Source organism: Athalia rosae, chromosome 2, assembly GCF_917208135.1.
Source record: "Athalia rosae chromosome 2, iyAthRosa1.1, whole genome shotgun sequence".
Classification (NCBI taxonomy): Eukaryota; Metazoa; Arthropoda; class Insecta; order Hymenoptera; family Athaliidae; genus Athalia; species Athalia rosae.
Genome location: NC_064027.1, coordinates 13,953,498 through 13,972,661, shown reverse-complemented (window position 1 = coordinate 13,972,661; position 19,164 = coordinate 13,953,498). Strand labels below are relative to the sequence as shown.

The 19,164-nt window shown below is 47.2% G+C and overlaps 1 long non-coding RNA gene across 3 annotated transcripts in view; it reads right to left on the bottom strand.

Moving 5' to 3' along the window:
• Positions 1-3,365: 3,365 nt before the first annotated feature.
• LOC125499873 overlaps positions 3,366-19,164 on the bottom strand; it is a 38,961-nt gene continuing 23,162 nt past the window's right edge. For all 3 annotated transcript variants that reach the window (XR_007276900.1, XR_007276899.1, XR_007276898.1), the window contains one exon: positions 3,366-3,683. This is a non-coding gene — a long non-coding RNA (uncharacterized LOC125499873). The remainder of the gene's footprint in view (positions 3,684-19,164) is intronic.

The following is a 19,164-nucleotide window of genomic DNA, read 5'->3' as shown; positions in this document are numbered from 1 at the left end:
GATGCCTGGAAAAAACGGGAAAAAAAGGAGAAACGAAAAAAAGTGGGGGCGGGGGTGGTGAGGAGGGGTGGGCAGAAAAAAAAAAAATTCAAGACGCGAAATTGGCAATCAGGAGGGTGCGTAATAAAGTTAAAAAATTATCTTCCCGACTGGATTTCATCAGTTTAGTTTGACATCTTATCCGTCGCTCTTTTTCCACTCTAGACTCGCGTTTTCCAACGGCGTAGATTTTCACCTCACGTCAATCCCGGCGTAGCCCCATCTCCCCCGCATGTACATATATACATATATATACTATCTTCGCGCGAGTATATTCATGCGAAGTTTCTCAACCGACGTAACAGCTCCCCCTACGTCATACCCTTTGCTTTTAAAATCCGACGCGTTCGAAGCAACGAGTTTGTACATAAATCAACGCGTTATATCGTACCCATACATACATACAGAAAAGCCTGAAACATCAGCGCGCACGGGGTGAAAATATTTTTCGAAGAATTTTCCTCGGCTGTGCACGAATAAAGTGAGACGGAGATTAGAAAGTTTCACGTCGAATAGTGCACGGCGAGAGTATTCGATAAAAAATTGCCTCTTTGATCTTAACGACTCCAACATGCTCGATCGGTGTACGTACGTATACACGCGGCTTATATGTACCCGGAGAACTGTTCAATTAAGCGGCTCGTAAGCTCGGTACAAGAACTTAATTTGTCTCCAAGAAGGACTATCGGGCTCGATCAGGCAGATGCGCGAGCACCGTCATCTTCCCCCCACCGAGTATATGGTCGCGGTCGTTGTCGGTTGACTTGGACCGAATCGTGGAATGAATAGAATGATTTTAAAGAGGTTTATTTCTACACAAAACTTGCCATGACACCTCAACCATATGGTGACGGCGTGTCAATGTTTTCTTGGTCCGCTAGTAGTTGTAAATACGCGGAGAGTCGATAAGTTAGTAAACTAATTAGCAAGATCGCCGACAAAGCCGATCTCCGCGGTCCAGGGACCGAGCCTGCGGTTGTCTTTGCTGTTGTCGTCGTTTTTATGGCCTCGCCTTTCCCCCCTCTACCGCTCCGCCGGCCTGTCCTCCTTTTCCCATATTTTTTTGCTTCGTTTCTTCACGTTTTACTTTTTTTTCCCCCATTTTTGTTCCCTTTTTTCTTATCCGTATGGGACTTTTTCTTTTTTTCTTTGCATCCACCTCGTACACGCCGTATGTTCTCACAAATATATTTGTTCGACGATTTTAGAGAGACAGGTTGGTCTATCTATCTATCGTTCGATGACGCGAAGCGACCGTTGGATCGGTAAGCGTCGTATAAAATCCATAAATTGAAACGTTGGAAATGCGTTGTACGACCCAGCCCTCCTTCCGAAATAATACTTACTTCATCGGCGTTCTATCTCCGTGTATATCTTTATCCCGTGTACGACGAAAAACGTCAATTTGTCTCTACGGCTAAACTAACGAAGCGCGACAACGTTATATTTGAAAATCTCCGTTAGATGCACGCCGCGAACACTTCGTACGAATATACCATATACGTAGGTAGATATATACGTCCACAGGCGTATCGCATACCACACCGTTCGGATTCCTGAAGACTTGAAAGGCGAACGACGTCTCGCCTCGGTCTCGATGCCGAGTGGTACGGTAAGATTGATAAGTGAGTGATCAAAAACATCAAGACCGCAATTAGTTGTGATAAATCGCGCAATGTACGGGTTAAGGTTCCACGAGGCCGCTAAACAAGAACGGGGACGCGGTGGGTCGACTTCCAAGCAACGTATCCCGAGCTCTGATTCGAATCGTAATCACCAGGAAATGAAATGTTACCCAGAGACTCGAACACCGTGTGTGGGCGCGAGGCTCTCTTCAAATCCCACAACTGCATGTCTTGGAACATGTCTTTTCAGGAACCTGAAAACCCGGTATTCCCCCTTAATGCCGGTAATAACTCTGTGAAGTTCATTGCAGACGTTCGTAGTAGGTTGCATCTAACCACCGTGTACGGAGGTTTCAAATCAAGCTTCGAAAATGCGGCGGTACTGATATTAATTGCCCTTATTACCATCCACCTTTGACACATTAGTTCATGGATACCGCATCGCATGGAGTAGCGATATTTCCCTACATACGTTTCACTCTCTGAATCGCTTCCCCTTCCACGACTATCCTTCTTCTGGTTTTCCCCATTATGTGTACGCTGCAAAGCCCTTGATAGATAAACTGGAAATAGCAAATACACCGGTGAATTTCATGCTGAGAAGGACAAAGAAGAAGAGAGAGGAGATAGAAGATGAAACGAAGACGGGGGCGAACCTAGCAGCGGACTCGTACGTACGTGCAACCGGCACAAACGTTGAAACTCTGTCTGCTGGAAACTCGCCTGAGTCAAAGTAGCGTAATATGCACCACTGGGAATCCGACGGAGTTCTAGACGAATGGACTCCCCGAACAGCTGCTTTGCCAAGAGTTTATTTATCGAGTTTTGCCCCTGCAAATCCATTCGCCGATGAATCATGTCGTCCGGCATTATTTTGATCGGATAAACAGAAAGACCCGGCTCCTGATAGGGAACTCGACCGTCGTCGCGCCGAGTTTCCATTCAAACAGAAACTTCAACAGTTTTGCAACGCAACGTATAACAGCGATTGACGTTAACGTTGAATTTTCAATTTCGCCGAGCTCCAGATGTTCGGGGGTAAGGCAACCGTGTACGAGGAAATGAAGAGCGATAAAAAGCGGCGGAAAACATGAAAAAGATCGGATGCAAAGTGCCTACCAACAAAATGATATTTTACCCTGAACGTGCACCAACGAATGTGGGTGAACATATTTATCTAGGCAAACATAGACCTGCACTCATTAAAGCAAAGTATTCGGTTTCGAAACGGAGTATTGTAACCGGGAAAACAAAGTTTCCACGTGCTCGAAGTTGAAGGCTGCCATCCTCGACGCAGTCCCGTGTGTATCGTTGAATCGCGAGAGATCCATCGTAATGAGGTAATGGTGTGTTTCTACCTGTAACTATGAACTGTCAGTTTATGATACGAAATTTTCCACTTCGCGAACACGATACCCCTTCATTATCGCTACGTCATACAGGAATACAGGACAGCTAACGTTGTTAAAACGTAAATCTCCAAGACTACCGTCGATTCGAAGAGAACGGTGAAATGCTGTGATACGGAGTTTCTTCGAATGTCGAATATAAGGCCACGAAGATTGAGGAGGTTTGTGAAAAAATGAGAACAGCTCGGCGGTGCGGAGTGGCGGGGCGGGCAGGAAAAAGACGAGGTAATTCGAGCAATTTGTCGAATGAAGGAAAAAGTAGTCGTCCCTGATGACCTGTATTATGCCGAAGTGTATCTTTATTATTCGTTGGGCGTCGTATTATCAAGTGGACAATATCTGGAGCCTCGTGTGCTCCGGGCTGAATCCTGACTCCTCTGAGAAATCATTTCCGCCGAAGGCGATCGATCGGTCGGAAGAAGGATTGAAGCGAGTGTTCAATTTTCGGCATCGGAAGGCTGGGGGGCCGATTTTTGGAGCCCGTCGAGTCCGACCGAACGATCGTTACGATGCGATTGCTTCTCGGAATCCGTACGTCCGGAAAACACGTAGCCGTACTTTGGCTGAGTTACGTCGTCGGGTGATCCGCAATCAAGGCAGCCATTCGATCCTGATGGAATAAACAGATAAATTATTATATTCGCAATTGGCCGATGCTCGGGAATCGTCAACAACGGAGTGAGAGCTAAGAAATTTCCTACGCAGTGAATTTCTAATAATATATTATCGTTTTGTTACGAAGCTTCTATTTCTCGTGTTGGTAAAATTGAACAGGCGCCAACTGACCGGTCGGCCTGATCAAAACACTGCAGCGGTGCAGCTACCGCCTCGCGTCACTCACAATCAGACACGCTGCCGACCCGCGCGACGTCACTAATAATGATTGATCACCTTTTCGTTTCACCCGCACCTGCCTCTCGCTACTCCACTTCTTATTTTATAAACCAATCGCGGCGCTCTCGCTTACTCGAGCATTACACGGTTAACCACCTCGTGATTCGAATCCTCAATGAATCGAACATCTCCCGACACCTCGTTTCGCTCATTTTTACACAAAATCCCGGACAGCTCTCTCTCCGCGATCGGCGGTAATGAAAACCCGACGCGATCGCATTTGGAAAATTCATCTCTCATTTTCAGACACGTAGAACCCGGTGATACAGATACACAGATGGAAGTTGGAATTGGTAACGGGTTGAGAAATGAGCGGCTTTCACATTGACAGCTAGTTTATCGCATCTCGAGCGGCGACATGTAAACATATAGATCTTTTTCTCGAACAAGTTCCTCGCTGAAAAGTACGATTAGCGTTCACCCGTGAGATTCTCGATCTCGAAGGAGACTCGGAGACGCCGATCCGCGTACGTGGAGTCGTTGTGGTATTGTATAACGCGTATACGGCGAAGATCCGACCAACACGAGGACATCCACTATAGCTCGCGGATGAGGTACGATGGTATGCCCAGAGAAATACCAAACGAGTAGCAGCCGGCCAGCTGATCCTGGGAACAACGCCCCGGTCAGGATTTCTTGCGCGAATTAGGCCGTCTTGATGCCTCCGGCCTGTAGCGATACGCGCGAGAATCGGCCTCACTTACACAAATCCACTTCCTTCGACGAACACAAATGTATCGAAAAATACCCCTCACGGATAAAACGATCCTCATGCCCGGCGTCGATACGGACGCCGGGTTATCCGCGACGTTCTCTCTCTCTCTCTCTCTCTCTCACTTTCTCAGTTCTCACCGATGCACCGCACCCATATGAACGCCCTTGAGCCGATGAATCGCTGCCGACGAATAGCGGCCGCACGGTCCTAGCTATGCCAATTTGGTCTCGTCCTGCCCTCTCATACTCACGTACGTACGTGAGTACGTGGACTCCTTTGTCGTTCGAATTGTGGCCCGGCGAGGCGATATCTCCGACTGGTTCCCAGACTGTGTCAATTGGTTGGGGATTGTTCGGCGCTCCATGGGACCCCGGGGTAGCCGTGGAATTTATCCGATAGTATTCGATGAATCTATCGGGCGAGCATGCCGCGGTTCCCCGGGTATTCCGGGGACTAGTCCCCGCGTGACCGTTAATGTACCTTGTAAAATCCCCGAGGACCCGCCGCCAAAATATCCGGATCTAGCGGTCGGCCGCGGGGCGAGGTAAGGCCGCGCGCACCGCGGAATATGGAGCAATTAATTGCGCGTGTGCCCCCGGAGCTGCAGCTGTGTACGACGCTACGTTCGAGTTCGCAATTAAACGATAATTATTTAACGTGTGGGGGGGGGGGGGGGGGCGATGGTATTGCGCGGACGACCTAGCCAAGGTCGACACGACCGCATTCTACTTGTTCTTGTCTTATCTTTGCGCACCACGCCGATCCCCCGAACCCGCGGCACTTGACTGCCGGTTAAAGAGGAGACAACCCATCCGTCGGGGGGAGGGAGGGAGGGAGGGCAACGAGACGAATGCCGCTGAACTGACGAGGCATTTTCGGAATTCGCTGGTGCTTTTTCACGCGTTTAACAAACCACGCTATAATCTGCACGAAAACAGACGCTCGCCAAAGCGAGCCTGCCACAGAGGAGGGATTCTATGAGTTACTTCCTCAACGCGCCAAATACGTTGGAAATATTGGGTGGAACGTCGTCAGCTGGCGAATTACGTAGCGTCGTCGGAAAATTCCGAACTCTGATATCGGGCGTAACGAGAATTGGAGAAGGAGAGAGAGAGTGAGAGGAGAAAAAAAAAAAAATTCAGGAAATAAATAAGAGCGAATTGCAGCGGGGCTATGAGATGGTATCGCCGTGTGATTAGGAACAATCGCAGATAAGGAAACCGGTGGTTTCCTCCGGGGAGCCATACTTCTTTATTATATTTCTTTTTTCAAAGTCTTCCACTTTTGTCACGTTATAAATATTTTAATATTTTCTCGCCATCGCATGTTATCTTATCTATCGGAAGTGTTCAACGACGGTTGGCTCGCCAAACTACAAATTCTCATTTGCGCTACGCGAATAAAAGAAAAAAAAAAAACAACAATTTACTTCGAGCGAATTCTACGAGAATACAGCAACGTGGAAAACAACGATTGGATCGTAAAAATGATCTCCGAGGGTAAAAAATAGCGAAGTATACGGAAAAGTGAACCGACGTCGGAGATCGCCGTTGGATGAACGAATAATTTGTTTCCATCGTTGGCATCTCATTGCGGATTAATCTCGTGTTCAAAGTCGATCCATTTGAATAAAGTAGGACGCAACTTAATCCCTTCTTTCTTTACCCCTCCTTCCGACCCCCGCGTCCCTCCTCCCTCTCGCTACTTCAACGAACTCCTTAGATCCATTGTCGTACCTAAGTACAGATTTATTATCACAAGAAGGGGGTGTAGTCTCCCCTCCCCCCCCCCCCCCCCCCCCCCCCATTCAGCGAGGCGCGTTCTCAGCCTTCCTCTCGAAGGGAAATAAATTCATCAAGAATTCTATTACAAATCTCATGCAGTATACTCGCTTACTATACATACACAGGTATATATACATTATACACGTCTATATGTATAGGGGAACGGATAAGACAGCGGTATAGTTAGTTTGCTTCTTCCCATCTCCTACTACGTTACGCGGACCAACGATTTATAGGGAGCGTTCGCGATGGGGGCGAAAAAGGGTTTTTGGCTAAGCTAAAGCGGATAGGAATTATCTAAATTTCCAACGATTACACAAGTTTAATATTCATTAGATCCGTGAAACGATTCCGAAGAACTACCTCGGCACGGATCCACGAATCTCGTGTACTCGGGTATCCTCGATCGGGAAAAATTGAAGCGCTTTCTTGAAATCCTTCCGCGAGTACGCGGCCTATCAATCTACGCGAATACCACGAAAAATAAAAGAGTATTGAGGCTGCTCGAAGACTCGGAAGACGATTCCGTATATTCAGAGCCACAACATCCCGGTACACACGAGTTGAATGATATTCGCGCGGCGGAACCAACTACACATACGTATACGTGGATTTAATAGCTCCGCGGTCAGTGGAAGTCCTGGATTATAGACGCGTATGGGAAAGTTGTAACTTATAGTTTTGTATACAGGAAACTGCAGTCCGTTTACATGGAACAGATGCGTTACGACTTTCCCACACACATGTACGAAGTTGGATAGGTGGCAAGGAACGGTACGATTCACTACTAACACCTTACGACGACGTACGACTTGGCAGTACGGTGCTGTCAATTATTGAAATGAGCTAATTATCGTCTTCTTTCTTCTACAGCGGCCGCCGTGCAGCTGCACCGTACGACTGCACCTCTAACTGGTCTCGCAGGACGGAGGAGCTCCGCGTGCCGAGGCCCGCTATTACACGCTGCTCTAGCCCCTGGGCCGAGCAGCTACCGACTATTCCCAAATTTCTAGATCCGATCCGAGATAATAAAAAAGTTCGCCAACACCTGTAGAACGAATTCAGCCTCGGGGGTTCTCGGGCTAATAACGAAAGTTCCCCCGTGTTCGTCGGACTTGCGAGTTGAACTCTTCATTTATTATCATCATTATCGTCGTCATTAGCGGATGGCTGGGCGATCGCTGAATTTCCGCCGTACGGTGGAATCGGGTGGCCGAGCGAAGTTCTCGGATATTTTTGGGTGACAGTGACGGGCGCCCGTTCCCCGCAGGGAACGAAGACGCGGACGGGGTAACGTTTTACACCGCTGGGTGAATTAGGATAAAGTCGCTCCGAAGTAAACTAAATTGAGACATCAACAAGATCATTAAGTTGAAATATTTCTATTGCCCCGTGTCGCGGGCTAATAACTACCCCCCCCCCCCCCCCCCCCCCCCCCGACTGTATGGAAGAGCGATATTTATTTGATAAACAAAGTTGGACTGCGCGCGTTGCCTGTAGTCAGAGATATAAGTCTTTGAGACTTGTACCAGTAATGGCTGCGATATATTAGGAAACTTTGGTCGGTCGGAGTTTGACGTCTTTATAAGAGGCAAACAACCGACCGAACTATCCCCTCGCCATCTCGCGCTATCATTGCTACCACTCACGAATTACGATAAATAACGCAACGAACGAGCCCCGGAGCTACCCGTCTGCGCTACTTCTCTATCCGCCGAAGGCTTCGCGTTTCCATCGCACTCCGAAACACGCTCACGGCCTACGACATCGAACGATCAATTTTTACCGAATAACTCCAAATGTGCGTCGCTTTTTTTTTTTCTTTTCTTTCTCTCCCGCCGAAAAGAAACCAACCCGCCGTTTCCAATCTTATCCTTCATTCTTTTTGATAAAATAAATTTTACAATTCGTTCGTTAATAATACCAGGATATTTCGGCTTATGATATCACGGTTAATAGCGGGTTGTCTCCGTTAACAAATTTACGAGTTAAAAGCCGTGGAGTAATTAATGTAAGAATCTCGTGACACCTTTGTCTATAGTACCACGTTGTCGCGAAGAAAACTTTGAGAGGAGTTTCTTGCTTCGCGTAACAAGCGACCGATCGATCGTCCAATGAGCGCGAGTCTTGATCGGATATCGACGAATGAAAATCGGCTTTCCGTTTGCCTTGTAATAAGCACGTGCCCGGCTCACGTTGGGTCACGACAACCCGACGAGGCCCGAGCAATGACTAATGTTATTTAATCACACTACACAACCAACCTCGCAAGGGTCTACCTCGGCTGGAGATTTTCACCCGATAGTTGAGAGCGGATAGCGCTCTATCCTTACTCGAATTTTTTCGTTTTTTCAGTCACTCTCTCTCTCTCTCTCTCTGGTGTTTTTTTTTTTCTCTTTCCAATTATTATCATTAAATTAGTTGATTTAATTTATACGTGCATATGGATCAACTCAACGCATCGGGTTCGAAAGCCCCGCGTTGCAAGAGCAGAACTTAATGCATCCTGACACGCTATCCTGCACGAGCCTGATTTCGGCCCCCTGATAGCATTTGGTGCATCTCGACCAATGAGATTCAAAGAGAAAAAGAGAAAAAAAAAAAAATATATATGGAATGAAACGAACCTACGAAGCTTGTTGTCATCGCCAGAAGCGGATAAAGTAATTACAATATTTCGACACGCGTGTCGTTACATCCATACGCGGTATGTCGTCTTTTTTTTTTTCATCGTCATTTGTACTCGTACGAAAAATGGTCGGCGGGTTATGCGGGCGGGGTGGAATATGTTCCGTTAACAATCGACCGACCACACCGTGTGGATTCCGAGACATCTTCGGGGTTCTGAAAATTGGAATGCAAACAAAGCCATTATCGTAAAGCGAGAGCAAAGAAGCGAGGCACGAGACAAGCGTTTATTTAAAAGCTATACGGGGGCATGCATCCCATCGTTGCTACTGTATACACGACTACAAACAAACCGTCAACGCCTGCTCCGCGCACGAAAAGTATGAAATGTAATTAAATCCGCGTCCGCCTGCCCGTATATCGCTTGCCCTCCGAAGTTAAGTATTTCGAGTCGGCTGAATACTCCTTGCGAATACGTAGCGTTAAGCGGCGGTTGAAACTCGTGTACCGGAAACCGACGAAATTCGCTATTCGTATTGGTTCATCGAATCGGTGAAAAGAAGAAAAAAACAAAAAAAAAAGAAAAAACGAACGAGTTTCCGAGAGCATACGATTATCCGTAGCGATTTCAACGCGATGAATTCGAAACCGCGACGTTGCGAATCGCCACGCATTTTTCGAACGACGGTGATCTCCATATTTTCGCACACCATGGAGCCGAGTGAGCGGACCGGCTTCGTATCCGGATGCGAGGGAGCCTTGAGCGCACCTTGACGATCGGCGTTGAGAAAAAACCACGAAAAATATAGCGTGTGTAGGTGAGGTGACGTGCCTGACGGTCGGTCGACCCTTGCGCGGCGCCGTTCGTCACGAAATGCCTCGGAATTGTACCTCCGGTGTCAGCCTTCGATGCGAATAAAGAACGAAAGAAACGAAGGAACGAGGCGAACGGGTGAGCGAATTTCTTCGGAACGCGAGAAATATGAATGATTAATAATAATCGGAGGTTTTTTATTGACCAAGCGTATACCTGTGTATACATACGTCATGCGACGAATTAATTACGCTACCCTACACCGCTGCGCGGATTTGGGTATTTCGTACCTTTTCGCGTATCTACGTGAAAAAAAAAGAAAAAAGGATCTTCGTACCCTGATACTTTTCGGTAAAACAACGCTGAAAATGGCGACTAGGTGGATAGATGCGGTCGCTTTCAAACAACACACTTCGCAATTCGTATGGGTTGCACGCATACAGACGGTTCTGTGTATCCCAACCCCGCCGACGATCGAGCTAAAATCTCTGTTCTCCACCCTCCGTCACCCCGACGTTGAACACTTCGGAATATTTGTGTTTTGCGCTTTGATATCTGTCTGCGGCTGTGGTCTGCTTTGCGCCACCGCCTCGCCGCCGCGTTTAAAACGCAGACGTAATGTAACATACCTACATGTGAAAATCGTACGGATATGGATATGGATATATGGATATGGATAAGGGTTAGCTGCCGGCTGGTACCACGTTCGTATCATACACTATCGTGATTTCGTAAGGCCTTTCCATGTTTTCATTTGTAACCGCATCAATGGAATCACATAAACGAGAAACTACCGAGCGTACATTATGCGAAAGTAAAACGACTCTCGACTGTTCTTCGAACCTTTGATCTGCTTTTAGGCAGAAAATATCGATCGCCTCGTGATACGTACCGCGTACGCACACGGAGAAGGTGCATCGGAGTCAACGGCTGCCATTTCAAGTATCTGTATACAATTAAAAAAATTTACGCAACGGAGGGGAAAAGATCTTCGAGTCTTTTTCATTGAAATAAATCAATCGAGTCCGGCGTTGGAATAATCTTGAAAGCGTTGACCGTATATTGTTTTGTCGCTGATCGTGAGCTTAGAGTACACGTGTGTAGGTGCGACGTCAAACGAATTCGCGGATCAGAGAATAAAGTTTTCTCATATGACATTAGAAACGAGATTTTCGAATAGGTGCTCGCCGCGAGCTATCTCAAACACGTTCGCTCGTATTAACGTTAATACACAGGTTCCGCGTACAACGTACGTACACGTGTACGACCGTGTGACGTAGTCGTTTTTGAATAAAGGATTGCTCTTAACGTGCTCCGCAGAGTGAAGCCTGGGTAGGGCGGACGGAGATGGAGGTTCAAAACATTGACCGTCCGAAAGGGTTAGGGACAAACGTGGGCGGGGTGTATAACCCACCCCGAAGGCTTAAAACAGCGAGAGAAACATTCGATGTATATAATATTTGTTGCGCGTACTTTGCGAGCACCTTCAAAGGGAAGTCACGTGGTTTTCTGGAGAGGACGGCGACGGGACGCCGGGGCGGAAGGGCGGAAGGGCGGAAGGGCTGACGGGGTTATAAATCGAGAAAAGGTTGGAAAGGGAGTGAAAATCAGGTGAAAAGGAGAGTCGCCGACAAATGGCCGAAGGTGGTAGAAACGGAACGGAACGGTGCTTTGCGGGTAGACCGGAGCCGAGGTTACCTTATGTTAAGCGACGCCGCGTTTCGCTAATTGAGTAATATCAAAGTATACACCGAGAGAGAATATTCTCCTGTAAACAAAGGTAGCCTCTGTAACTTCTGCAACGTTGGTCAGCCTCCACATTACATGCTTACGTGCAAATATTGGTCCCCAGGGACCATCGGTTGGATTCGGATTCGACGTCGAGCTCCTCCTGACCAGTGAATTATCGAACGGAGGATCTACAACGAGTCGAACGAATACGCGAACCGCTTTGCCTTTGAAAGGGCAACTCCATGTTTTCCGGATCGGCGCAGATCTCGCTCGAACATCGTTGGAAGTTTTTCTTCGCGTTAAAATTGCGGTGAACAATAGCGCCCGCAGCGGATATCGAGACGTTTACGCGAGGTTTCGTTGCGAGAGGCAATTCGCGGTGGTAACGTTACCTTGAACGAAGTTACAGCGAATTAGAAGATCGACCAAAATAACGCGAAGAGAACACACGTATCTCCGTCGGCTCGGCAGCTCCTCGGCAATCAGATCTCTAAGTAGGTTAATAAACTGAGTTCATCAATGCTACTATGTTGGATTCTCATAGCGCCAATAACCGACGTAACACGCGATGCACGCCACGAACCGGCGAACGTATTCATCCATCCATTTCCTTCCACAAGTGCCGACCGCACTGCACTCACCTTCCGCATCCATCAATATCAAAATGATACACGCCTACGGTGTGCACGTACGGATGTCCAGATACCCGATGAACGTATACCTTACACATATGTATCATCACGCACCCCTATGTACCCCGAGGTAATCGGCGTATTTATATATACATATATATATATATATACACACCCGGTAAATTCACGTGGGTGTTTCGATATAAGCGAATAATAACGAAAGGTACACACCGACTTTATTAATGAAGCTTTTTCATTATCGACGTCTACATAGGGCACATCGAACCTGATCCTCTTCACATCTTTAAACCAGGATAAGAGTCGTTGCAGCGTTGGTTCGAATCTCTCACTACTGACGGGTAATAAGTGGTGCGTGCCGTTGTTTGATGGAACTGAGAGGCGGATAATAAAAATCCCGTCATCGGGAAGATGCCCGACACCGCCTGGGTAGGAAAACCGCAACACCATTCGCACGTTTCTCACGAAATAATTGATAAAGTGAATGTTATATCGATGATTCGCGTTAGCCGAGGCAGACGTAGCACACGCGGTACATCCCACGTTTCGATTAACTCGGGCAAAAAAAAATTTTCTACCTCAACGAACCTCTGGCATCCGATGCCATCCGCAGTTGTCGTGCGAATCCAAATTTAGCGTTGAGTTGTAATTCGCAGCTCGAGGCTCGACAATCATTCTCTTTTTTAATCAACTCTGCGTTTCGGCAGCGCGTCGTTTGGCGATTCGTATTAACTCAGGTATGACGTAGTAAACCTACTTAAAGAACGTCTTCTCGAAAATCTATATGATCGCAATACTCGATCTGAAGATACTCGCGTCTCGATCGCGGTTGAAGAAAGGAACAAACGATGGCGATGCTTTTTAATTGTTGCACCTGCGCCGTGAAACAGCCCCTGCTGCTGAAACGCGAGGGCGATAATTTCTGTCCAGCTGTTCAATTGTTTCGTCTATTTCCGATCCGATCTGGTATTTTAAGTCCGTTTCTTTACTCCCCTTTCTCCTCTCCTCCCTCCTTTTCGACGCTGTTCATCCTCCGGGTCGCAACGGTCGGCATGTGCAGCCCACTTAAAATGTATCGGCTTGGCCTTCGTGCATCCCGTTTTTCGTTGTATACCACAGGGGCAATACCCTCCCGGCGAAACACCCAGGTGGTGTTTTTCGACTATCCGAGCACGTGCCGTGCTTTGTTGCAATTTTCCCTTCGTCCGACATATATTTCTCGACGATGTTCGCGGAACTTATCCCGTGGCATTGGAAGGATGATTTTTGCTCGGACCCGTCGAATCCCCGATCACGTTGCAACAACGGCTACCGTAGAGAAAACACCTGCTGTGGGGGTAAAATCGTACCGCGTCCAGAGAAACGTTGTAGTCGGACTCGGAGATGGAAAAATTTTCTCACCTGACACTCGCTCTCCTCGTACGATTTCAGTTTTCGGAGTGATCGTCATTCGGTCGTTATTCATTAAGGAGTAATTTGGGGTTCGGTGGGTCTTTCCTAGGGTGATTATTAAAATTCATTGAGAATGTATAAGGGCATGACGAAGAGAGCTAAGAAAATTTGAGGGGGACCAATCTTCGGATGGACGTAATATTACTGCGAGGTAAACGCACGCGCGGTATCTACACAGAACACCGTATACGTAGCGTGCATGTACTGTAGGAGAACGTATGCAGCGCAGGAGTTGCCGTTCGAAAAGGGAACAGGTGGTCGGACAGGAAACGTATAGAGCCGAGGTATAGACTGTACGAACAGATACTACTGTAGTTAGCATAACAATTGTAGCGGGGAAATATATCTATCTACTGTGCGTGGTTCGAATGATCTATCGTGCCAACTTATATACATATATACACCGTACATATAAATACACACACACCTATATATATATATTCCGAAAGGCGCAGGGCGATATCAGTTCGTTCACGTCAAGTAGAGGTGTATTACGTGACGATTGGTGTAGCGGCTCGGCATATTTTTAGCGGTCGTTGAAAATACGCCGATACATACGAATTGGAGGAAAGTGAATCCGTATTAAGCGGACTGTTTGGCGTCGAATCGGGGGCGGAAGAGGAGTTTTGAATTTTTCCGTATCCTTCGAAGGACACGATCGGTGCGAATCGAAGGGTAAAAATGTCCCGGTTCCCATGGCGAGTGGTAACCCCTACGGCGTTCCGCTCGAGCTCACGACTACCGCGGGCGAACGAATAACATGGCTTCTGAAAAACGTTACACAGATCATTATCGATACCGAGGCGAAGACGTAGCCTCCGCTCCTGCGGCTCCGCCCTGCTCCGCTCCGCTCGACTCAACTCAACTCCGACTACCATCCAGTCGACGAACTGTACCCCGCGGTACTACACCGACCGCTTGTATCGTTTGATGCCGCGATTGTGACAAAAATGACGGGTATCCGCCGGAAATGCTCTTCCCTTCTCATCCACTGTCACCACTGACTCGAACTCGACCCCGTGTGCCTTCATTATTTTGTAGTTAGCTTTTTTTTTCTCCGCAACCGACGCTCGATCCCCCCCCTACCCCCACCCCTACCCCGATCCCCGGCCGTACACAAATCCGCCCCCGTCACTGCGTGAGGCGATTCTTTCTCCGCTTTGGGAGACGATGATTTGACATTTTGCACGACGACTTGCGGCGCATATTTGTATCGGTATCAGGCTCCTCGCGCCACAGCTTACGTGTAATAAGTACATCGACCCAGATGCGACCGACTGCACGATACGTCGCCCGAGTATAGCTTTATTTGTATAGGGTGAACATCTGCCCCGACTGTCGAAGACGAGTACCTAAATAAATTAATTTCATATCTGATCGAGATCTTAGATTGTAATTACCTTTCTTATGATATTCAGTTTTTAATAGAACGACAGATTTTTCTTCTCTTTTTTTCTACGTCGGACGACGAGTCTTGCGGTCAAGTGCGAACGACAGGTTGACGTCTTACGTAATATTTATCTATTATTTGAAAAAATGGTTTCTTCAGGAAACGACAATTAGCTAACAATGAGACTTCTTCCGATCTGCGTTGTTACATGTGCCGGATTGCGGACTAACGTTACACTTTTCTGCAAAAAGATCCAAACTGCATCAGTTTTTCGGATCCACATTACCTTCGGAATCGGGAGGATGACGATTGTCGATTTATTCTAATTCGTAATCAAAACAAAAACAGTTTGAAACAAAAAAAAAACGAACGAACGAGTGTATTGAAATCAGCGAAAGAAAAGTCGTCGAGACTCCGACGGAATTCATCATCCTCTCCAGCGGTATTTTCAATTAACTTTTCGTCATATTTTTTGCACGCGCGTGCCGCGTTAGATATTGACACCGTGTTGGTATTGCCCGGACAGGAGTCTAAAGATCAATCAGAAGCGGTCTGTAATTAACGAGTTACAGCCACTTCGGTCCACCCGAGCACCCCACCTCGGTCCCCTTCGCTTCTCGACCCTCGCCACGCCGCTCTTTGCATTAAGACACGCGTTTTTGTCACTAGCCACCGAAGGTAATTATCTGCGGTGCATGCAGCAGAAACGTATACAGCAAAAGGATGTATCCGCGCGTCCAGCGGGTAAGAGATACGCGAAACCCTTCACGTACACAATCTCAGCGCGAGCATCGGCCTGAGAGAAAAGGATTCTCCTCGACTTTGCGCTTCGATTGGTTATACAACCTGCTTTTTCATAAGTCCGACTTAAACTGACCCGCGGGATGCGAGGAACGAAGAGATAAGTCGCGTCCGCTACGGACCGAAGACGTCTAGAGGCATAATTAGTAGGCGTCACTCGGACGCCTACGTTTAAAGAATATTCGTTCTTTGAATATAAAAGTATACCGGCGCGCGAACCGGTCGTGAAATTTTAAAACAAAACCTTCCCCCCTCCCCCCCTCCCGCCCCTCCCGCCCCTCAGAGCCACCGTTGCGCCTTACGCCTACCCTTCTCGCGGTACGATTGGGGTGAGAGCACGCGATCTCGCGGACGCAACGTACGTTCATCGGTAAGTCGAACGAGAGTCGGAGAGACACCAGTGAGGAACAGCTGTCGATTTTTGGCCGGTTGACAATAATGCGAAGTTTTTGTATATATATATATATATATATATGTAACATATATTGAGGAAGTTGACCGAAGCGAAGAAGTGCAGAAGAAAAGGTGTCTTGAATCGTAGCGGCGGGGTGGTGCGTATCGAGGATCTTTTTTACCTCGTCCTTTGTGACTGGCAAGTTTCGCGGGATCGAAACTTGGACGTCGTTGTCGAGGAGTAATTTGCAAGGTGGTGGTTGCCGTTGCCGCTGCCGTTGCGCGTCGCGCATTAGTCAGGGTACCAGCGCGACGCCGGCGTGCATTATGATTCGTTCGTTTGTAATATTTTCTTATTTAGCTCGCGATAACTTTAACGATCTAATTAATTATACCGATAATAACGAGCCTCTATTATTGGATCGGTATAAGAGCGCCGTGTATCGACTGTGTTTTACGCGCGCACGTACACGTACACACCTGTAACGTGTGTACACGAGATATTTTGGTAACGTATAGTTTAATTAAATCGGCACAAGTCCCGCTCGCTACGATTACAAACTTATATCACAAATGGTCTTTAATTGCCACCAATCTGCTTTACGGATCTCAACGTCAATCAATCCGCTCGAGCGCATCTACAGATTCTCTTACGGGAATATTCGACGAAATCAGGCGACGACGGCTCGTATGTGCGGTGCAAAATTAATCCGCCGTGCCAAAATTTCGAACACCCGAATCGAAAACGTTTCACAACGAGCTGGGAGTCCTTTGTTCCGAAATCGGTAAATTATTGAAACAAAATCGAAATCTCTCGAATATCGCGTCATTTCGATATTAAAGATCAATGCCATAAACAACGCCAAGATTTGTTTCAGATCGTACGCGATGTTGCTGCCTAATTGAGACAAGATAGAATTTTCGAAGCCCGAAGTTCGTTCGTTCTGCGAACGTACCGGTCGGGGTACGCGCTACGGATGCAGCGTCGTGATTTTTCCTAATACGTGATTGCGTTGAGTGTGTATACGCCGGTCGTTGGATCCGAGCACAGTCGGAGTAATTAATGTAACAATTATTAGCACGAAAAGATTTTATCGTGTCTTGGCCGTTGTGTTTTCTCTAGAACCGTAGCGGGGGCGGAGCAATTGAACGTGTTGTGTATATTGTACAGGTACGAGTACGCGATACGTAAGGACAGCGAGGAGTCGCGGGCAGACTTGTTCCACGGCAGAAGATATCTTACGCGAGGTTGTGAGCACAGGGTATAGGTATTAGAATTGAATCGTGAAGCGAGAAAATTGATTCTTCTTCTTCTTCTATGCCGCATCCCGCGACTTTCACCGCGATACGAGTCCCGATGGAAACGCACTGTAAATAATACCGCGGCAGTTTCAGATCCGCAAAAGATAAGGACAATCTATCTCTTAATTAGAGTAATTCACGCGAACAGAAGAAACCGAAAGATTGATATCCTCTCCTATTCGCACACACACGTACGCTTTTCATACGCTCATTACGTATATCGCAACGTGCTTTACCAATCGAAACGCAACGACCATATAGGTGAGAGTGTGCGCAATAAACGGCGGAAGCAGCGAAAGTGTCTCGAGCATTTTTCCGTAATTTCTTTTCCTCGATAAATCCTGTAAAAGTGTCATCGAATGAAAATTCAATTCCCGCGACACGTTTTAATTTTTTTTTTTTTTTCATTCGGTACATAGGTATCTTTATTTCAGTCCACGTGAGTCGATCTAAGGTTTTTATCGTGTTCGTAAAGATTTCACCTGTCCCAACGTAACGACCGTACCGAAACGAGACGAAGACGGAGTAACCCGCGGGGGTTCGCCAATTCGTTGGCACAAAGCTCAGCTTTGAAGATCGAGACGCGAATAAATGGCCGTACGAGAGTAGAGGTGGATGTAATAAACGATTCTGATTCACGACGCAATAATCAGTAATTAGTAGTAATTGTAATTAATGCTTTCGCTCCGATATAAATATGGATTGACGCCAACTAATTCGGAGCACACACGAGGACCGTCGGAGCACCTCGAGACATTCGCGCGCATTGATTGGAATTAATTTCCGAATGATATTTTTCTCTCTCGACTGTTCGGCGTTCATCGGATATCGGCCGTACAACGAAATGACACCGAAGAGTTTCCATTCGCCCGAATCGATCCGTCCGTAAATACAGTCGAGATTTCGGAGAAGCGTCGCTCTGATATCGGCGGCCACAATTCACCGATGAACGTCGACACAAAGAATCCCTTTGGTGACTGCAATAATATTCGAAATGTTTGTGGCCGTTGGCGCCTCGGGACGCGTCATAAATTCCAGAAATATGTTCGTTGCGACGTGATTCGCGCAGCAACAACTTTAATTACCGCTATACTTTCTGTCTCGCAACAATGTGCTTCAAAGGATTAGCGAGCTTTGTATACGTATGTACGATTCAGCGAACTGCGCGGCCGCCGCTAGTCGCGAGGCTGCTGCACATCGTCCCGAACAAGAGGAGTTGTAAAAATCGCGTAGCCACAGCTTGAGCCAGACGTCTGGAGTGAAAAAGAAGTTATTATTGATGGTGTATTGAAACGGTATGAGCGCGGTGATAAAACGACTCGAGCCCGCAGCGCCGCGGAGGTCTCCACTTAACGTCTTGGATTATATATAGGGGAGGCCCTACCGATCTTAGTTCTTTGGGGCCCCACATGGGACCTAAGTTAAATATATTAATGTAGATTACTTCGAATGGGTACTTTGTTTTACGATATTACTCCGCGCATATTGTACACGTGTGTACATACGTAGAGAGACGTATGTATGTATGTACGTATAT